Source organism: Carassius carassius, chromosome 49 (genome assembly GCF_963082965.1).
Source record: "Carassius carassius chromosome 49, fCarCar2.1, whole genome shotgun sequence".
Taxonomy (NCBI): domain Eukaryota; kingdom Metazoa; phylum Chordata; class Actinopteri; order Cypriniformes; family Cyprinidae; genus Carassius; species Carassius carassius.
In genome coordinates this window covers 17,714,742-17,735,658 of record NC_081803.1, presented here as the reverse complement: position 1 = coordinate 17,735,658, position 20,917 = coordinate 17,714,742, and the positions used below count along the sequence as shown (strand labels likewise).

Here is a 20,917-nt window from a genome sequence, read left to right as displayed (position 1 = left end):
TTAATCTTACTGTTTTTCCATGACACATTTATCATTACTTCTGCTGGTGTGCTGTGGCAAGCTATATTTGTGCCCTTGAGCGATTAATAGGCAATTGTAGCCTCATTTTAGATTTAAATAATGTATTAATATACATGTGATTAGTCGACGTATGCTTAAAATCAATGACTACTAGTGAACCAAAAAATTTTTAGTCAAGGACAACCCAAATGAAAATTTTAACAAATATTTTTGGTTCATTATGAAACTCTGGTGGAAGATATTAGACTATTGAGGGCCACCATAGTGTAGATAATCAATGTCAAAATAAAAATTATAGCAATAATATTATATAGGTCCTAAATGGTCACATCAAGTTTGAAAGTTTTGGAGAAAAAAAATCATTATGCAGCATCAGAGTGGGTGGTAGATGGGTTGGTCAGTCTAATCCAGACACTGTATAAATGAAAGGACCATAAGGAGAACAGAACAAACTCCTAACAGGAGGAGACTCACACATGGCCTATGAGACAGAGGATCATGAGATTCAATACTGCTTTCCTGCCATCAACTCATCATGTATCAAGGGAAAACGCTCCAGTCATGAATACAACATAATTTATTTGTTTGTATCAGTGCTGTCAGCATGGACTGTGTTTCTGAACCTGCTGGTGATCATATCCATCTCTCACTTCAAGAAGCTTCACACTCCAACCAACCTGCTCATTCTCTCTCTGGCTGTGGCTGACCTGTTAATTGGACTTGTGATGCCCATAGAGGCCACGAGGCTGATTGAGATGTGTTGGTACTTTGGAGACACTTTCTGTAAACTCTATTCAATATTAATTTGGATGCTTCTCTCCGCATCTCTTAGTAATTTAGTTTTAATTGCTGTTGATCGTTATGTGGCTGTTTGTCACCCTTTACTGTACCCACAGAAAATAACCACGACTAAAACATTAATAAGCATCTGTTTGAGCTGGGTTTGCTCCTCAACTTATAACACTACTTTCGTAATTAATAACATTTCACTGAAAACAAACATGTGTTATGGAGAGTGTTCTGTTTTGGTGGGTTTTGCCTGGATAGCCACTGATCTGTTCATGTCTTTTATTTTTCCTTGTATTCTGATCATAAATTTATATTTAAGGATTTTCTATGTTGTACATCAGCAAGTGAAAGTTATAAACACCATGATGAAGGGTGGCAAATGCATAAATGAAGGTTCAGTGAGAAGGAAATCTGAGAGCAAAGCTGCTCTGACATTAGGAATCATTGTCACAGTTTATCTGCTTTGTTGGATTCCGTACTATATCTGTTCCATATCAGCAGTTTCTTCCACAACCATAAATGTTTTGACATGGTTCATGTATATGAACTCAGGTCTGAATCCTATGGTCTATGCATTATTTTATCCCTGGTTTAAAAAGACTGTTAAACTCATCTTAACTCTGAAAATATTTCAGCCAGCATCCTCTCTGGTCAATATTTTTTCAGAACATCAATTGTAATTAAACTGATACAGCCATAATTCTGAGAATAAAAGTTATAATTTACAACACATGTATTTTAATATTATGTAGTTTGTTTCATTGAGTATCATTCCTTTATAATTATACTCTTTTCAAATACCGGTTTTGTCAGTATTGAACAATTAAGAAAACTCTTTTTCACACAGTAAGTTTAAGTGACAAAATGTTCAGTTGTGTTGCATTAGCTCATATGGAAAATAGAACAATAATCACAAATCTGTTATCAGTCATGCTGAAGCTGTGTTGATATATTTCAAAAACACAATGACAAAAAGAGGACAGTCATATAGAACTATGTGTAAGTGTCAAGTATATTATCATGGTGGTTCATCACAAAGTGAATAATTAAAATAGCTTACAGCACACCTCAGATTAAAACATCTGAAACAAAGTCATTTTAAGTTTAAGTAATATTTATTGTTTCATATAAACTAATGTGAATAAATTAATACCATACTGTAACTGCTCAACATTACCTAATTACCTTTTTATAATGCAAACAAAGGCTAACTGAAATCTCACAGACTTTTCCTTTTATTTATTATTTATTTTTTGTATGGCACTTTTGAAATATTTAATTATTAAATTATTAATTTATACATAAAATTATTAAATAATTCTTAAATCACTGACTCTTCAGTGGAAAGCAGCAGCTGTTGCATCAGACTGTTGTGTGTGTTTGCCTGTGTTTGTTTTGAACCTTTAATTAATGATTGATGCACTTGAGGATCATCTCTGTGTGTACCACAGGTGTTAATAGCATCCTCAGGTGCACATTTCATAAATGACAAGCCATGATATCCATAACAGGGCTTCAGAGTTTACTGTTATCCATTTCTTGATAAAAAACAAAAGCACTGTGTGTGTGTCTGCATGTCTGTGAATACATACATGCTACAATATTCATACATACCTTCTGATTTTAAGCATGATCAGCCATTCTCCATTAACATGTATAATAGGACAAATATAAACCACTATCGCTGAAAAGCTTGTCAGCTGGTACTGTACATATCTGATTTTGTTATAGGAATTGTATTCATGGCCACTGATGCACCAACAACAGCCATGACTTCACATGAGTGTATGTCAGTGACTGTGGCACAGTTAAATCACTTTCATTCACTGCACAGTTAGTGGCTACTGGCTGCAGTAAATCTGTAATACAGCAGTACAGAGGCCTGCTTCATAAAGCAAGTTGAAGAGTTATTTTAGAATGGGATTGATTTAAGATACAAATTTTTTCGAAGCTTAAAAGTATTCTCCATTCACTGGCATACTGTGGACAAGCATGAGCAGGATATATATATTTTTTTCTCAAAATGTTTATTTTAAAATAAAAAAAAATAAAATAAAAAGGTAATGTGGCTTAAGAAAAACACAAGGGTGGGTAAACTTTGACATAATTTTGGAGAGAATAATGCATTTATTCTGATTTGTTTAATTATCATTGCTCACATTATCCATTAGGTAGACATCAACTTTTTGTGTGTTTTATAAGAGTGATACACCAAAGTCAATGATTGGTCAGAGTTGTAGGATTAGTTATTATGACCATGAATACCAATTTAACCTACACTGAAAAAAATGTATTCATTGAATTTACAAAAAAAAAAAACTGGTTGCAATCAATTTATTTTAGCTACATTTAAATATACAAATTTAGCTGAAATTTAATGAACTAAATTAGTTTATTTAAATATAGCTAAAATAAATTGATTGCAACCACTTACCATTATTTTTATTTATTTTATTTTTATTTATTTTTTTTGTAAATTCAGTGAATCATTTTTTTCAGTGTAATTGATCAAAAATGGTTTGTTTAAACTCTACTTTGCCTTAAAGGGATAGTTCACCCAAATAGCAAAATTATGTAATTAATAACTTACCCTCATGTTGTTCCAAACCTGTAAAACCTCCATTTATCTTTGGAACACAGTTTAAGATATTTTAGATTTAGTCCGAGAGCTCTCAGTCCCTCCATTGAAACTGTGTGTACGTTATACTGTCCATGTCCAGAAAGGTAAGAAAAACATCATCAAAGTAGTCAAAAGTAAAGCAAAAACAAAACACAAAAAATGCTTGGAGCATTGTTAGGCATGTGAAGCAAGAAGTAAGTACTTCTACCTGGTTAAAGGGATTATTCTTCATCTTCTTTGTCATGCATGTGATTACCTCACAACTGACACCATACATTTAAAAAAGTAACCTTATTTTACAAATATGGGATTACAGTATATCTTCCAGAGTATGTGTAGCACTTGACTAATTTGATTAATAAAATAATGTTTTAATGATGATGTTTTTTATTTGCATTTTTTTGTATTTAATTGATTTAATGTTGTAGTAGCCATTTGATAAAAACAAATTTAATTACTGTATATAACTATATATTAACTATATAATAAGTAAAGAATAATTGACGATGGGCCATTGAATTATTAAAAAAATACTGGAGGTGGTGATGCCATTATACCTCAGATGTGCATTATTTTTCTAATAATTCTAGGGCCCGGAGTCAATTATTCCACTTATACTATGGTTACCACACCTGAAAACATCGATCAGATGATATATTCAAGGGATTTGTCCAGTTTTTGTTCTTAAATCGCTATTGTGAGTAGGATTATTTCTTCTGCATCTCATCCAATGCCTCTTTCGCTAGTACCAAAACCTCATTTTAAAGCTGGTAATGGATTCTTGAGCCATTGATAGCATTCTAATGCATTTATTAATTAAGTTATTAGAAAGAGATCGAGAGAGACAGAGACACACAGAGAAAGAGAAAGACAGAGAGAGAGAGAGAGCTTGTGTGAATTAGTCTAATGTACCTCTGTGCGTCCCTCAACACTCTTCTGCTGCAGAATCTCTAAACAGTGCTGTTATTACCTCGCTAGTGAGAAATGTCATGTGTAGCCATTCAGATGCTACACTATATAGGCAAACTGATAAAATCACAAGGGCAACGCTGACAAAACCTTTTTGTGCAAAGTACATGACCATTATTAAAGTTAAGTATGCAAAGTGATATGGAAATGTAATGCGGTCAATAGACCTGCCTGGAACTACGTTCGCCGTGCATTTCCCAAAAAATAATTGCACACCTCAGAAAGTTTGTCAGCCAATCAGATTTATGCATTCAACGTCCCGGTATATATAACATAAATATAAATAACACTATAAATAACACTAAATAAATTGCTATCCTGAGGCTGGTTTACACAAGATAATACCCTACCATTGTAAGTAATGTTATAATTTATACTAAATAATAATTACTATTCATACATTTATTTGTAAAAAAAAAAAGTTGCTTATTAGCATGTATATTACTAGAATATTAGCCATTTATTAGTACTAATTAAGCACATATTAATGCCTTATTCTGCATGACCTTATTCTGCATCCCTAATCCTACCCAACACCTAAACTTAACAACTACCTTAATAACTATTCATAAGCAGCAAATTAGGAGTTTATTGAAGGGAAAGTCGTTATAGTGAATAAACAAGTGTTCCCTATTCGAAAGTGTTACCAAATGCATTATTATGGGCTGTTGCACAGGCAACATACAATAAATAATTAAATGTCATTATGCAGTATCAGAGTGGGCGGTGGATGGGTTGGTCAGTATGATCCAGACACTGTATAAATGAAAGGACAGTAAGAAGAGCAGAACAAGCTCCTAACAGGAGAACACTCACTTATGGCCTACGAGACAGAGAATCATGAGATTCAATACTGCTTTCCTGCCATCAACTCATCGTGTATCAGGGGAATACACTCCAGGCATGAATCCAATATCATGTATATGTTTTTTTCATTGCTGTCAGCATGGACTGTGTTTCTGAACCTGCTTGTGATCATCTCCATCTCTCACTTCAAGAAACTTCACACTCCAACCAACCTGATCATTCTCTCTCTGGCTGTGGCCGACATGCTTGTTGGATTTGTGATGCTCATAGAGGCCTCGAGGCTGATTGAGATGTGCTGGTACTTTGGGGACACTTTCTGTGGACTGTTTTTGGCAATAACAGGGCTGCTCATTTCAACATCTCTTTATAATTTGATTTTAATTGCTGTTGATCGTTATTTGGCTGTGTGTCACCCTTTATTGTACCAACAAAAAATAACTACAACTAAAACTTTGATTATCATATGTATCTGCTGGATGTGGTCTTCAGCATACAATATTTCCTTCATAACAGATAACAGATATTTTGATCCATCAAGCAGAACACATGGGTGTTATGGAGAGTGTCCCTTTATGACTAACTCTGCTTGGAGTATGGCTGATCTGTTCTTGTCTTTCCTGTTTCCTTGTACTATGATTATAATTTTATATCTGAAGATATTTTATGTTGTACATCAGCAAGTGAAAGTTATAAACTCTCTGATGAAGAGTGGTAAATGTATAAAGGAGGGTTCAGCGAGGAGGAAATCTGAGAGTAAAGCTGCCCTGACATTAGGAATCATTGTGAGTGTTTATCTGCTTTGCTATATTCCGTACTACATCTTATCTCTAACAGTGAATACAGTAATTTCTTTCAAAATAGTAAGATTTCTATTATGGATTTTGTATATTAATTCAGGCATGAATCCTCTGGTCTATGCTTTATTTTACCGTTGGTTTAAAGTGTCAGTTAAACTCATCTTAACTCTTAAAATATTTCAGACAGCATCTTCTCTCAATGACATTTTTACAGATTATAATCAGAGTTTATAATAGATCATAATTTTTGTGGGCTTTTATACCAAACACATACATGCACGTTTCTTCTTCTTCTTTACTGATAAAGCACAAGTTAATGTTTAAATCACAAGTCCTAGTCCTGTGTTTTGTTGTTGTTGTTCTTGTCATGGCTTTGATGTTTATACAGTAGACATAATTACTATCAATATTCTAGCAATATTTTGAATTTGTGGCTCAAATCAACTTTTGATTGTGCTGTAGTGTTTGAATACTGAATTAAATCAATAATAAACACATTTTTCTAAATATTTTCAATATCCGAGGAACTCATATATTATTGGTATGGATATAGCAACACATAAAAACAAGTGGCAACACTTTAGTATAGGGACCAGTTCTCACTATTAATTGAAGTAGTTGCTTATTAGCATGTCTATTTTTAACATATTAACAAAAAAAAATACAAAAAATAAATAATAATAATAACTTAAGGAGTCACTGGCTCCTATAAGAAGTACAATTAGGCACCAAATATGTTTTAAGTGCCACAGAATAAACTTTTAAAATAAAGAATGTTTTATTTATATATTTTAAACAATTTAACATTTCTGTTGTAATGTTTTGTGTTTATGTCTCCCCTCCTTTTACACCATCGGCATTCAAATCACTCTTGTAGATGAGAACTAAGGTTCACTTAAAGTGTCACTATCGCTGCCAGAAAGAAAACGCTATGGAATACACTAAATAGTCTTTATTAGATCCAAGACACAGGGGTAAATCCAACTCAGAAAAGAGGAATGACACACGAATGCAACATAGTAGACCCGAAAAACACAGTCTGAACAAACTCGAACTTAAGTACACAACTTATTTGGGAACAACAAAAACATGCCTGTAATAAAATTAAATAATTAACATGAGAAAACTAGGTCAGGGCAGGCACATGGAGAAGGAAAAACATACAGAAAGAGTCCAGGGACATATGACATATCGTCCCACTCCCAAAAGGCGCATCACTAGCACTGACGTCACTAGCAGCTCCGGCTCTTCATTGATCGTCAGCACTGTTGCACCATGCGGCGATGGCTCGTTGGTCTCTTGTCGGGCTCCTGCTCTCCGTCAGTGGAGGCCATGGGCATGCATTCCACACATTGGGGAGATGGTGGGCTTGAAACTGGGTCAGGAGTGGAACTGGCGAGATTCTCCTGAGATTCACTCCACAAAGGCAGAGTAATTCGCACAAGGACCATCTTGGATTGACAGTGCTCTGCACGAGATGTATAAACTGGCAGCTGGTTAGAGCAGCGAGCACCAGGAACAGTCTCATATGGCCCTCGAACGATATATTTCCCTGCTCCAGCAGGAGGAGGGGGTTTTCCAGAGACTCAGTAATACACCCTAATACACCCTACAGCATACTCCCACAATATGGTATGCCACACACTGCACTTTAATGTTTACAGTTCAACACTGGACTATACATACACACTGCATTTAATACAATAACCTACCCGTTACCACTGGATACCATCCGATGCACATCCATGACATTTTTTGTATCCAGTTCACGTACACTCTGTTGCACCTTAGCATATTTTTATGCGTATGTTTACATAATTTAGAATTCAGCATCACATGGCCGTTGAGTTTAGTTTGGGCTTCTCCTTAGTGCATCTTTTAAATGTTGTCAAATAGTCTTGCACACATCCAGTTTAATTTTCTTCATTAGTAACGTGCAATTATTTACCTCACTTTCTTTCCTCTTCTCTTCACTTGATAGTGTTGCTTCTTCATTTTAAAACATTAACACTGTCACAAGAAAACTTTATCAAAGGTATTGTTACCAAGCATTGCTGTCTGAACCCATGACATGGGGCCCTATGCAACCACATGTCATTAATTACTGTAGGTAGAGCCAGCTCTGATGTTACATTCCCAAATGTATATTAAACTCACAACACATGCAGACATTGAGTTTGCTGCATTCTTGGGAACCAGATTGCTGAAAACACCACATATTCAGCTTCTCGCGTAAACAAAGTTATGTGCTTCACTTTGGAACTCACAGCACGACAGAATATTATATATATATAATATATATATATATATATATATATATATATATATATATATATCAGATAAAAAAAATATCGCTGTTAATCTATTCTTAAAGTTGGGTTGAGAGCTGGGTCTATACTACGCGAGATATGATGACTTTCACCTTGATATTTTAGTGCAGATGTATACCTAGCCGAATCTGTAGGGGGCGAGAATGAGTCTTTAAACCTGTGTGTATGCCTACTGTGAAATTACCACATCAAACGTGACGTGCTAACAGGGATGCAGCTGAAGCAGCCGGGTTTGCTTCAGGGTAATTATTTTTTTTTAAAAGAAGCTTCCCAATGGAAACCTCGACAAGACGCACGCCTGTTTCACACATAATCCGTCTGCAGTGCGTATGCAGTCCGTGTGCGTTACATATGTGGTGCTGAAGCAGCACGGACTCATACTCATTGTGCTTTCACACAGGACGCGTTTGCAGTCCGCTACTCGGTACGTAAATGATCACTGTGCTGCTGCAGACGCAACACTCCTGGAACACACTGACGGACCGCAACCGCGTGAAAGCTGGAATCTGTTAACATGGGTGCGTAAAAAAAAAAAAAAAAACGAAACGCATACGCACTACAGACGGAGTAGCCTATGTGTGAAACAGGCGTAAGGTTGTTTGCTCCTTGTGCAATGTGGAATTCGTTTACAGCTTTCTCAAGCAGTTTGTGATGCATTTAGGAAATAGGAGATGAGCCCCTAGTCTAATGCACCACCTGTCTTGAGAAACCCGTTCTCAAAGACTTAACGTTACTTTTAGTCATTATTTTATTTGGGTAACACTCATATTCTGAATGCCTTTGGCAGAATTCAGATGAGCCATTTTAATCTAGATTAAAAAAATGAATCTATGTCAAGTTTGCTGATATATATATGCATATATTTAATTAAATTGCAAAGCACAATGTTAGAGACCTTTTGGGCAAATACGAAAAGTTTAATAAATATTTTTGGTTCATTATGAAACTGTAATGGAACAGATTAAACTATTGAGGGCCACCCATCTAGATAATTAATGGGAAGATAATAAGTACAAACATATAGCAGGAATACTGTATAGGTTCTAAATAAGGGGTTTAAAGATCACATCAGTCACATTAAAGTTGAAAATGTTGGAGGAAAATAATGTTATCATACAGCATCAGTGTGGGTGGTAGATGGGTTGGTCAGTCTGATACAGATACTGTATAAATGAAAGGACAGTAAGGAAAGCAAAACAAACTCACAAAAGGAGGAGACTCACACATGGTCTATGAGACAGAGCATCATGAGATTCAATACTGCTTTCCTGCCATCAATTCATCATGTGTCAAGGGAAAACACTCCAGACATGAATCCAATATCATGTATATGTTTTTTTCATTGCTGTCGGTGTGGACTGTGTTTCTGAACCTGCTGGTGATCATCTCCATCTCTCACTTCAAGAAGCTTCACACTCCAACCAACCTGCTCATCCTCTCTCTTGCTGTGGCCGACATGCTTGTTGGACTTGCGATGCCAATAGATGCCATAAATCTGATTGAGATGTGCTGGTACTTTGGAGACACTTTCTGTGGACTCTATTCAATATTTTTTGCGATGCTTCTCACAGCATCTCTTAGTAATTTAGTTTTAATTGCTGTTGATCGTTATGTGGCTGTGTGTCACCCTTTACATTATCCACAGAAAATAACCATGACTAAAACATTAATAAGCATCTGTCTGAGCTGGGTTTTCTCCTCAACTTATAGCACCGCCTTTGTTATTAATAACGGTTATTTTGACATTTCACGCAAAACAAACATGTGTTATGGAGAGTGTTCTGTTATGATGGGTTTTGCTTGGAGAGTCACTGATCTGATCATGTGTTTAATTTTTCCTTGTGTCCTGGTCATATCTTTATATTTGAGGATTTTCTATGTTGTACATCAGCAAGTGAAAGTTATAAACACCCTGATAAAAGGTGGCAAATGCATAAATGAAGGTTCAGTGAGAAGGAAATCTGAGAGCAAAGCTGCTCTGACATTAGGAATCATTGTCACAGTTTATCTGCTTTGTTGGATTCCATACTATATCTGTTCCATATCAGGAGCTTCTTCCACAACCATAAATGTTTTATTATGGGTCTTACATATGAACTCAGGTCTGAATCCTATGGTCTATGCTTTATTTTACCACTGGTTTAAAAAGACAGTTAAACTAATCTTAACTCTGAAAATATTTCAGCCAGCATCCGCTCTGGTCAATATTTTTTCAGAACATCAATTGTAATTAAACTGATAAAGCCATCTTCCTGAGCACAAATATATAAATATATATATATATATATATATATATATATATATATATATATATATATATATATATATATATATATATATATATATATATATCAATAAAATAATGTTATAAAATTAACTCTATGCATTTTAATATTATAGTTTGTTTCATTGAATATCATTGCTTTATAACTGTTGCAGGTTTTGTCAGAATTGAACAATTAAGCAAATTTATTTTTTACACAGTAAGTTTATGTTCAGTTGTGATGCATTAGCTTATTAGGAAAATGTAATCAAAAATAAATACTTTTAATCTAATGGAATAAATGATAAAGACAGAAATTCTGTATTAAGCTTCACTTTTATCAGTCATGCTGAATCGGTGTTGATATATCAATAACAGACAAAAACAGGACAGTCAATTATAACTTTGTGTAAGTGTCATGTGTATTATCGTGGTGGTTCATCACAAAAAGAATAATTAAAATGGTTTACAGCACACCTCAGATTAAATTATCTGAAACAAAGCAACTTCAGATTAATCCAAAAAGCATTTAAAGGGTGGAGCTACACACAAAGATAAATAACAATATTACATATTTTATTCTAACTTTTCAAGTAAATTGAAGTTATGTTTAATTTTTCATATAAACTAATCGGAAAAAATTAATGCTGTAACTGTTTAACATCATTTAACATTTAATAACACAAACCATTTGCAGGGTTGTTACATGTGTAGTTACAGAAATATTACATCTGTAGATACTTTGTACCAATTTGTACTTACACTGTGATTACATACTACATACACTTCTAGTTACTATGTAAGTAAATAGGTATTAGGGCCGCTTAATATGAAGTGAGACTGTTGCATCAGACTGTTGTGTGTGTTTGCCTATGTTTCTTTTGAACCTTTAATGAATGATTGATACACTTGAGGATCATCTCTGCATGCACAGGTAGCACAGGTGTTAACAGTATCCTCAGGTGCACATTTCATAAATAACAATTACGATGTCCATAACAGGACTTCAGAGTTTACTGTAATCCATTTCTTGATGAAACAACAAAACATAAGGCCTGTATGTGTGACATTTCAACCCATGGACTACAGGAAATATTTGTAGTGTTTCCATTTGCAAATACATTTTATTTACATGAGATAATCAAATTACACAACTTTTAATTAAGGAGAGAGAGAGAGAGAGATGGGTTTTTTTTTGGGGGGGGGGGGGGGGTCATTATTTTTTTTAAATATTTTTTATAATTTATTAATATAATATAATAATAGTTATTTATTATTAACTATAACAATACTATTGCATGCAACGTCAACTGGCGGCCCGCAGGCCAAATCCGGCCCGTCAGAGATTTCCATAAGAGGAAAAACTTTAGGGCTGGTCCGAATACCATTTCTGGCGAAAGTACAATTTTTCAGAAAAACATCATTTTAAAAGATAATGTTGTAGACAGAGATGTATTTCTGCTGTGGTCAGTAACTCATAAGTGTGGTCTATCAATACCAGGTGGTATTTTGTAGAAATGTAGAAAGGCTTCAGTATAATTTCAATTTGAACATAAGTTGCACATTGTTACTTTTGACCCCATCGGTTGGGACGAAAGTAACACACAGGTGGGTTAAAAGTAACACAACAATTTAGATTTATTTTCTGTTACTCTTATTTTTATTAGGTATACCTGACTATGACCTTGTTAATATGTAACTGCAAACATATTCTGTCTTTTATTTTTGCAAAAAAAATTATTAAATTACATATTTATATTTATATTTTATTTTAAATTTAAGTTTCATCAAATGTCTCAAAACCCGACTGTACAAACTTTATTTTTTTATTTTTTTATTTATTTATTTCAGTGTATTTTTATAAAACATTTTTTCAACAGAATGAACAATATAATAATTAAATTACATTGGCATAATATAAATTCTAAACATAATGTACTGTAACAGTAGGCCTATTCATGTTTCCATCCAGGGGTGCGTTCTCCGAAACTACCTTAACGCTACGTCGTTCTTAAGTTGTACCTTAAGAAGTACCTTATCGTTAATACGTGGTTTCCGAAACCTTCTTAGTTAAGTATACCTTCTGTAAGTCATGCGTTCGTAAGGTTGGTCTGGAGCGCTCTTAGCTATACCTTATCACTGCTTACGGTTCATACCGCTAGTGGCCACCACTACGCAAAAAGATTTTTTACATCGCAGTTTAATTACACATAGAAAATTTTATATGAACTTTTAATATAAAATCTGATTTAGAATTAAAATTACATTTTTACTTTACTTTAAAATTATACACATAAAATACTTAAGTTGTTATAGCCTACACCCAGTGTATGGAAGTGTTTTCATTAATAAAGTTTCCATACACTAATGGTTGTTAGCTTTTTTAATTACTATCCTAAGGCACATCAGCTGGCGAACCATTTGACAGAAAAGGCTTAGGAGTCTATATAAAGAAAGATGAGTTTACACAAACTTTATAGCTATGGCAGCGAGACAGCGAGTACTTGTTTTAAATCAAAGACGGCGGCGTCCGCGGAGCCAGTTAGTGTATGTCAACTACTTTATAAGAGAACATTTTAGTCCACTGACTACCATGTCAGAAGAGACCATTGTAAAAAAAATTTGCCTGCCACGGGAGCAAATTCTGCAGCTCTTGCATCTTGTTGGCCCAGATTTGTCAAGAAAAACTCGACGGAGCTACCCCCTCAGCCCCGAAATTCAGCTGCTGGCGGCTCTTCGTTTTTATGCCGTGGGGAGTTTTCTGGAGGTTGTTGGGGATGGATATGGGCTGAGTAAGACCTCAGTGTGGCTGGGCGATCTCTTTTTGCGGACTTTTTTCCCCGACATAGTGAATGTCGGTATGTCTCTCATGTTTGCGCTTTTATTGAGGAAATCATCCAATTACACAAATGAGCGATTTACGCCAATAATGTGATACGGCTGGTGGATAATCAGCATACGTTGTGGAGAACATTAACACACTTATGGCCGTGAGGGTTTGGGATTGTACACTTGCTAAATTATAAACACATACTCATATTTATTTCTGCATGTACGTATTTCAATAAGCCCCGATAAATGCAGTTTGTACTATTTCTAAAACGCTTCTTTATAAAGAACATTGTTTTCTCAATACTTTACCTATACCGCTGTGAAGGAAAGAGCGCACAATCGATCATCGAGGCGTCGATATCAACCTATTCAGCGCCTCCACCATGGACAGCAACTGCTAAGGTCGAACTTAAGAAGGTTTACCTTAAGCTACATCCTAAGGTATAGTTCGGAGAACACACGTAGCAAAGGTATACCTGTAGTTAAGGTGTACCTTTTGAGTATTCGTAGCGCGCTAAGAGACAACGTTATCGGAGAACGCACCCCAGTTGTTTTTATGCATAAATTCAAAATGTGCATTAAAAGATCTGGAAACACTGCAAATTCATAGCATGCAGAATAGCATGTACCGGAACAAAATAAATACTTCTTGTCACTGTAGCGGGACAAAAGTAACAACTGTTACTTTCGTCCCGACAGGAACTCCTGGCATTTAAACTTGATTTACTTTTATACTAAAAAACTTTGATAATGCAAACTTTAGGATGTGTTAAAGCACTAAATAACCTGTAGATTGATCATTACTGTGACACATGAAACAAAAAAAACAACACAACTAATTTAAAAAAATTACCGCTTCAATAATTTACTTTTTTTACTCGAAAACAGTTTTACCGACCTAACTGCGGGAAATGATGAGGAAATCACGTGATATTTCTCAGCTCCATCAAGGATTGAATGCTGAATATACCGTCATAGCTGAATGCAAATGCAGTAATAGGCTCTGAGAAAATCGCTTTGTTACTTTCGACCCCGCTCTCCCCAGTAATGAACATCGACTATTTGAAGCTTAGGAGAGAGGGGCTGAACATATTTTTCTCTCTAATAAAGGCAGGAATCTGTGTCTGTATGTCCGTTGGCATTTTTCAAAATCATTTCAAAAGCCGTTCATCCAATCGACTTCACGAGGGAGTGCAGTGTCGCATTTGAGGACACGCCAGACGCAACACATTCAGAATGAATAAACTTTAAGTAAACTACAGTCAGAACAGCACGAGCGGGTCGGGAAGCGGCGCATCTCACGCGGGCAGGGCTTATGCTCCAAGAATGGACACTGTACTAGTGATATAAAACGCACACACACAGGTCTGTTAAATTAAGCAATACTTTTAAGGTAGTCTAATATTTTTCTGACTAACAAATTGGCACAGTAAGGGTAGATTTAAACAAATAAAAACGAAATTTAAATAAAGAAAAACGAAAAAAAACCCCGAAATTTAAATAAAGAAAAACGAAATTTAAATAAAGAAAAAACGAAATTTAAATAAAGAAAAACGAAATTAAGTTAAATTAAAAACGAGATTAATTTAGATTGATAATAACGGGTAAAAATGCTAATACATTTTGTTTCTATTATTCTATTTTCCACAATGTCAAAGCAACAAAACACAAGCTCAGACATGCACTTCGGTCCATACAAACTCCGCTGTTCTGCGCTCTAGCCAGAGAACACTCCCGTTGCTGGAACACGCGTCGGTTCTATTTCTAGCATGCACCCGTTTTCCGCGTGGCTCGAGCGCGCCTGAGACGCGTGTCTCAGTGTGCAAACTCCAACCTGTTAAATAGGGGAGCCGAAGTAAAAATGGACACATCACGCAGCTGAGACGCTCACGCAGTGTGTCGCCGGCCTTATTCAAGGGGGAATGAGAACCGTTTTGCGGGGGATCCAATGTGTGCAAAAAAATAAATAAATAAAAGTAATAATATTCGCATGTCAAATTTTCAAATCGAATACCAACCCACCGAACGAATATTCGAATATTCGGGTCCGTTCCATATTTATTCATTTATAAATCTAATGAAAAAAAAATGCAAATGAGGCACACAGGTACAGCATTTCTAACAGTAGGAACTATGAATACGTACTTATCAGTCCATTCTTCATTAAAACTACAGTTCTCTGAATCAACTTTTCGCTTAAGGCTCTTTGAGAGTGCCATTTTTCATTCAAATATATTCAGAAGGCCTTTCTTCTAGTGTTCTCCACAAACTACGACCTGCATGTGACCGTGATGGATAGCTTGACAGCCTCACAAATATGAAGCCTAAAATATCACTATCGCCCCCTGGTGGCTTGCGGCAGTACAGGTAATATGTAAAAAAATAACATAAATTTGAAATTAGAATTAGTATATCAAATAATAACATATTAGGATACAATTCGAATTTTTTATTTTATATTACGAGTATCTGGCCCTTACAGTGTCTGCCGAGAAAAATTCTGGCCCTTTGACAAATATAGTTGATGACCCCTGTACTATTGGTTGTTATTAATTATGCCGATTGAATTTTTAAAATATATTAGTATATGTAGAAATTAATATTAATCTAAATTAATAAATGCTGTAAAAGTTATTAACTTATGTTTACACATTGAATTTTATTGTCAAGTCAAGTCACCTTCATTTATATAGTGCTTTTGACAGCATTAAATAGGAAAATAGTCTGTCAGTAAAGCTAAAAGACAGTTCATCATTAAATTAAATTATGTCATCATCCAGCTCAGTTCAGTTTAAATAGTATCTGTGCAATCAAGTCAACGAAAATGCTGGTAATTAAGTGTCCCCAACTAAGCAAGCCAGAGGCGACAGCAGAAAGGAACCAAAACTCCATCGGTGACAGAATGGATAAAAACCCATGGGAGAAACCAGGCTCAGTTGGGGGGGTCAGTTCTCCTCTTACCAGACAAAACCAGCAGTTCAGTTCTAGGCTGCAGCAAAGTCAGATTGTGCAGAAGAATCATCTGTTTCCTGTAGTCTTGTCCTGGTGGCCATCTAGGAGACAATGTCTTGATTGTGGATCTGTCTCTGGGGCTCATCAAGTTGTCCTGCATGGTCTCCGCTGACATTCAGAGCTCTAGAGGTCCTCTCTTGGTGCTGATCCACCATCTGGGCTGGATACGTACTGGATCCGGGTGACTGCAGTGACCCTCTGATCTGGATACAGACTGGATCTGGTGGCTACGGTGACCTCGGAATAAGAGAGAAACAGAAAAAATATATGCCATTCTAATGATGTAGCAAGTACATTGTGTGTTATGGGAAATGTTCCCAATTCAGGATTTTTCTTATTAATCCAGCCTAAACATCTTTTAATTTATTTGAACATTAGAAATGTGTTAGTATGTTATGTTTAAGCCAGATTGAATAGATGGGTCTTTAATCTAGATTTAAACTGACAGTGTCTGCCTCCCGAACAATGTTAGGTATGTTATTCCAGAGTTTGGGAGCTAATTAGGAAAAGGAGCTGCCACCCACAGTTGATTTTGATATTTGCGGTATTATCAAATTGTCAGTTTCAGAGTTTTGAGAATGCAGTGGACGTGGAGGACTATAGTGCATTAATAGCTTGTTCAAATACTGAAAATTCTGAGGTGCTCAATAATTCAGGACTTTAAAAGTAATAATCAAGATTTTAAAATCTACTGTATACGATGTTTGATAGGGAGTCAGTGCAGAGTTAACAGTAATATGGTCATACTTCCTGGTTCTAGTAAGAACTCTAAGCGTGCAGAACAACCACCCAATAAAGCATTACAAAAATCTAACCTTGAGGTCATGAATGCATGAATTAATGTTTCTGCATTTGACATTGATAGCATTGAGGGCTCGGTTTTCGGCGACAGAGAAGACCTGCTTAATGGTCTTCTTCTGGGGAGGACTAGCCGAGCCCTTTAAAACTGTCATGCCATACTGGCACCTCGAGGAGATGCTGGAGGACTATGTAAACCTGGCTCTGAGGTTGAGTGGCTCAGCCGTCAAGTTGGGGGTGCCGACCCAGGAAGTTCCTTGCGAGGCGACAGGGCTCACTTCTGGCTTTCACGAAGCGGCCGAGTCCCCTGATGTTCCCTGCGAGGCGGCGGGGCTCGCTTCCGGCTTTCACGAAGCGGCCGAGCCCGCAGATGTTCCCTGCGGGTGGTGGAGTTCGCTTCCGGTTTTCACGAAGAGGCCGATCCCATGGATGTTCCCTGCGAGAGAACATTGGGGAGATGGTGAGCACAGAAGGGGCCGTAAAATACACCCGGTGCAATGTGACGCAAGGCGCAGCGCAAGTGTGTTTGCTAGTTTCAGTCCAGCACTACGTCGTTTAATTAGCAAATGCATTTGTGCTCATTTTGTGCTGGTCTAAAAAAGAGGTGTGTTCAGGTGCATTGCTGGTGCATTCAAGGAGCTGAAAATAGACTGCGCCATAGATCAGCTCAAACCTGGTCTAAAGTCTGGCGCAATGTTTTTTCTTTGTTATTTAAAGAGCATACACGCTGCATAATAAACACAGGGATGCAAAGCAGCACACAGACATGGCAAATATTAAAAATGTAAGGATTGCAATGCATAAGATTTTTTTGTGGGCTAATTAAGTATAAAATATATATATAAATGCCTACACGTCATAATGCATAGTCATCTCATGTATCAGAATTAGGCTATTTGCTCGCACACGAGCAGCTCCGTTTCATCTCGAAGACACGTTCTGTATTCGCACTTGCCAAATTCCGCCGTGTAAATATAAAATCCGTCATGGCATGAGCGCAACTGGCTCTTAAAGGGAATGGAAGATGAGACTCTGGTTGGTTTATTGCACGTTACGCCCAAAAAACACCCATAACTCATTAAGAGAATAGGGACAACCCGTTTAGATCAAGCGCCTGGGCACCCCAACCATTTTTCCGTCGTTAAAAAAGCAAAAGTGGATTTGGACGCCCTGAGTGCACCTGCGCCGTGCGCTTTACACTTTGCGTTTCATTAAAATAGGGCCCAAAGAGTTCAGGGTCATGACATAAAGTGGGAGCTAAATGTCATTTCCATCTTGAGAACTATATACAGCCACAAATAATTGTTTATTACACTTTCTGCCGATATCATGGACCATAATTATGTCAACATCACATGGCCGTTGAGTTTAGTTTGGGCTTCTCCTCAGTGCATCTTTTAAATGTTGTCAAATAGTCTTGCACACATCCAGACTGATTTTCTTCATTAGTAACGTGCAATTATCTCCCTCACTTTATTTCCTCTTCTCTTCAACGGACTGATAGTGCTGCTTATTAATTTTAAAACATTAACACTGACACAAGCAATCTTTGTCAAAGGTATTGTTACCAAGCATTGCTGTCTGCACCCATGACATGGGGCCCTATGCAACCACATGGCATTAATTACTGTAGGTAGAGCCAGCTCTGATGGTACTTTCTCAAATATATGTTAAATTCAAAACACATGCAGACGTTGAGTTTGCTGCATTCTTGGGAACCAGATTGCTGAAAACACCACATATTCAGCTTCTCGCGTAAACAAAGTGCTGTGCTTTGCTTTGGATCTTGCAGCACGACAGAATAAATATGTATTTAATTAAATTGTAAAGCAAAATGTTAGAGACCTTTTGGTAAAAAGTTTAATAAATATATTTGTTTCATTATGAAATTGTGATGGAACAGATTAGACTATTGAGGGCCACCCGTCTAGATAATTAATGGGAAAATAATAATTACAAAAAATATATAGCAGGAATACTGTATAGGTCCTAAATAAGGTGTTCAAAGATCACATCAGTCACATTAAAGTTGAAAGTGTTGGAGGAAAATAATGTTATTATGCAGCATCAGAGTGGGCGGTTGATGGGTTGGTCAGTGTGATCACTGACACTTTATAAATGAAAGGATAGTAATGAGAGCAGAACAAACTCATAACGGTAGGAGACTCACACATGGTCTATGAGACAGAGGATCATGAGATTCAATACTGCTTTCCTGCTATCAACTCATCATGTATCAAGGGAAAACACTCCAGACACGAATCCAATATCATGTATGTGTTTTTTTCATTGCTGTCAGCATGGACTATGTTTCTGAACCTGCTGGTGATCATCTCCATCTCTCACTTCAAGAAGCTTCACACTCCAACCAACCTGCTCATCCTCTCTCTTGCTGTTGCCGACATGCTTGTTGGACTTGTGATGCCCATAGAGGCCATAAAGCTGATTGAGATGTGTTGGTACTTTGGAGACACTTTCTGTGGACTCTATTCAATATTTATTGCGATGCTTCTCTCAGCATCTCTTAGTAATTTAGTTTTAATTGCTGTTGATCGTTACGTGGCTGTTTGTCACCCTTTACAGTACCCACAGAAAATAACCATGACTAAAACAATAATAAGCATCTCTCTGAGCTGGGTTTTCTCCTCAACTTATAGCACTGCCTTTGTAATTAATAATGGTTATTTTGACTTTTCACGCACAACAAATATGTGTTATGGAGAGTGTTCTGTTATGATGGGTTTTGCTTGGAGAGTCACTGATCTGATCATGTGTTTAATTTTTCCTTGTATCCTGATCATATCTTTATATTTGAGAATTTTCTATGTTGTACATCAGCAAGTGAATGTTATAAACACCATGATGAAAGGTGGCAAATGCATAAATGAAGGTTCAGTGAGAAGGAAATCTGAGAGCAAAGCTGCTCTGACATTAGGAATCATTGTCACAGTTTATCTGCTTTGTTGGATTCCTTACTATATCTGTTCCATATCAGCAGTTTCTTCCACAACCATAAACGTTTTGATGTGGGTCATGTATATTAACTCAGGTCTGAATCCTATGGTCTATGCTTTATTTTACCCCTGGTTTAAAAAGACAGTTAAACTAATCTTAACTCTGAAAACATTTCAGCCAGCATCTTCTCTGGTTAATATTTTTACAGTACATCAATTGTAATTAAACTGATAAAGCCATCATTCTGAGAACAATTTCACAAAAACTGTAATTGCCAAAACAAAAGTCATAAAGGTAAATAATCATAATAGGTATAATTTAAACTCCATGCATTTTAATATTATGGCTTGTTTTATTGAATATCATTGCTTTTAACAGTTGCAGGTTTTGTCAGAATTTAACAATTAAGCAAATTTATTTTCACACAGTAAGTTTAAGTGACAAAATGTTCAGTTGTGATGCAATAGCTTATTAGGAACATTTTATCACAAATCTTCAATCTAATTGAATAAATGATAAAGACGGATATTATGTACTTTATTCTTCACTTTTATCAGTCATGCTGAATCTGTGTTGATATATCAACAACATAATGAAAAAAGAGGACAGTCAATTAAATCTCTGTGTATTATTGTGGTGGTTCGTCACAAAAAGAATAATTAAAATGGCTTACAGCCCACTAAGATTAAATCATCTCAAACAAAGTAACTTCAGATTCACCCAA

At 36.1% G+C, this 20,917-nt stretch overlaps 4 pseudogenes; all 4 read left to right on the top strand.

Moving 5' to 3' along the window:
• The first annotated feature begins 443 nt into the window (after window positions 1–443).
• On the top strand, window positions 444–1,490 carry LOC132132524 (trace amine-associated receptor 13c-like; annotated as a pseudogene).
• Window positions 1,491–2,873: 1,383 nt separating this feature from the next.
• LOC132132322 (trace amine-associated receptor 13c-like) lies at window positions 2,874–6,237 on the top strand (annotated as a pseudogene).
• A 3,267-nt stretch (window positions 6,238–9,504) lies between these two features.
• LOC132132550 (trace amine-associated receptor 13c-like) lies at window positions 9,505–10,563 on the top strand (annotated as a pseudogene).
• An 8,793-nt stretch (window positions 10,564–19,356) lies between these two features.
• On the top strand, window positions 19,357–20,415 carry LOC132132536 (trace amine-associated receptor 13c-like; annotated as a pseudogene).
• Window positions 20,416–20,917: the final 502 nt, after the last annotated feature.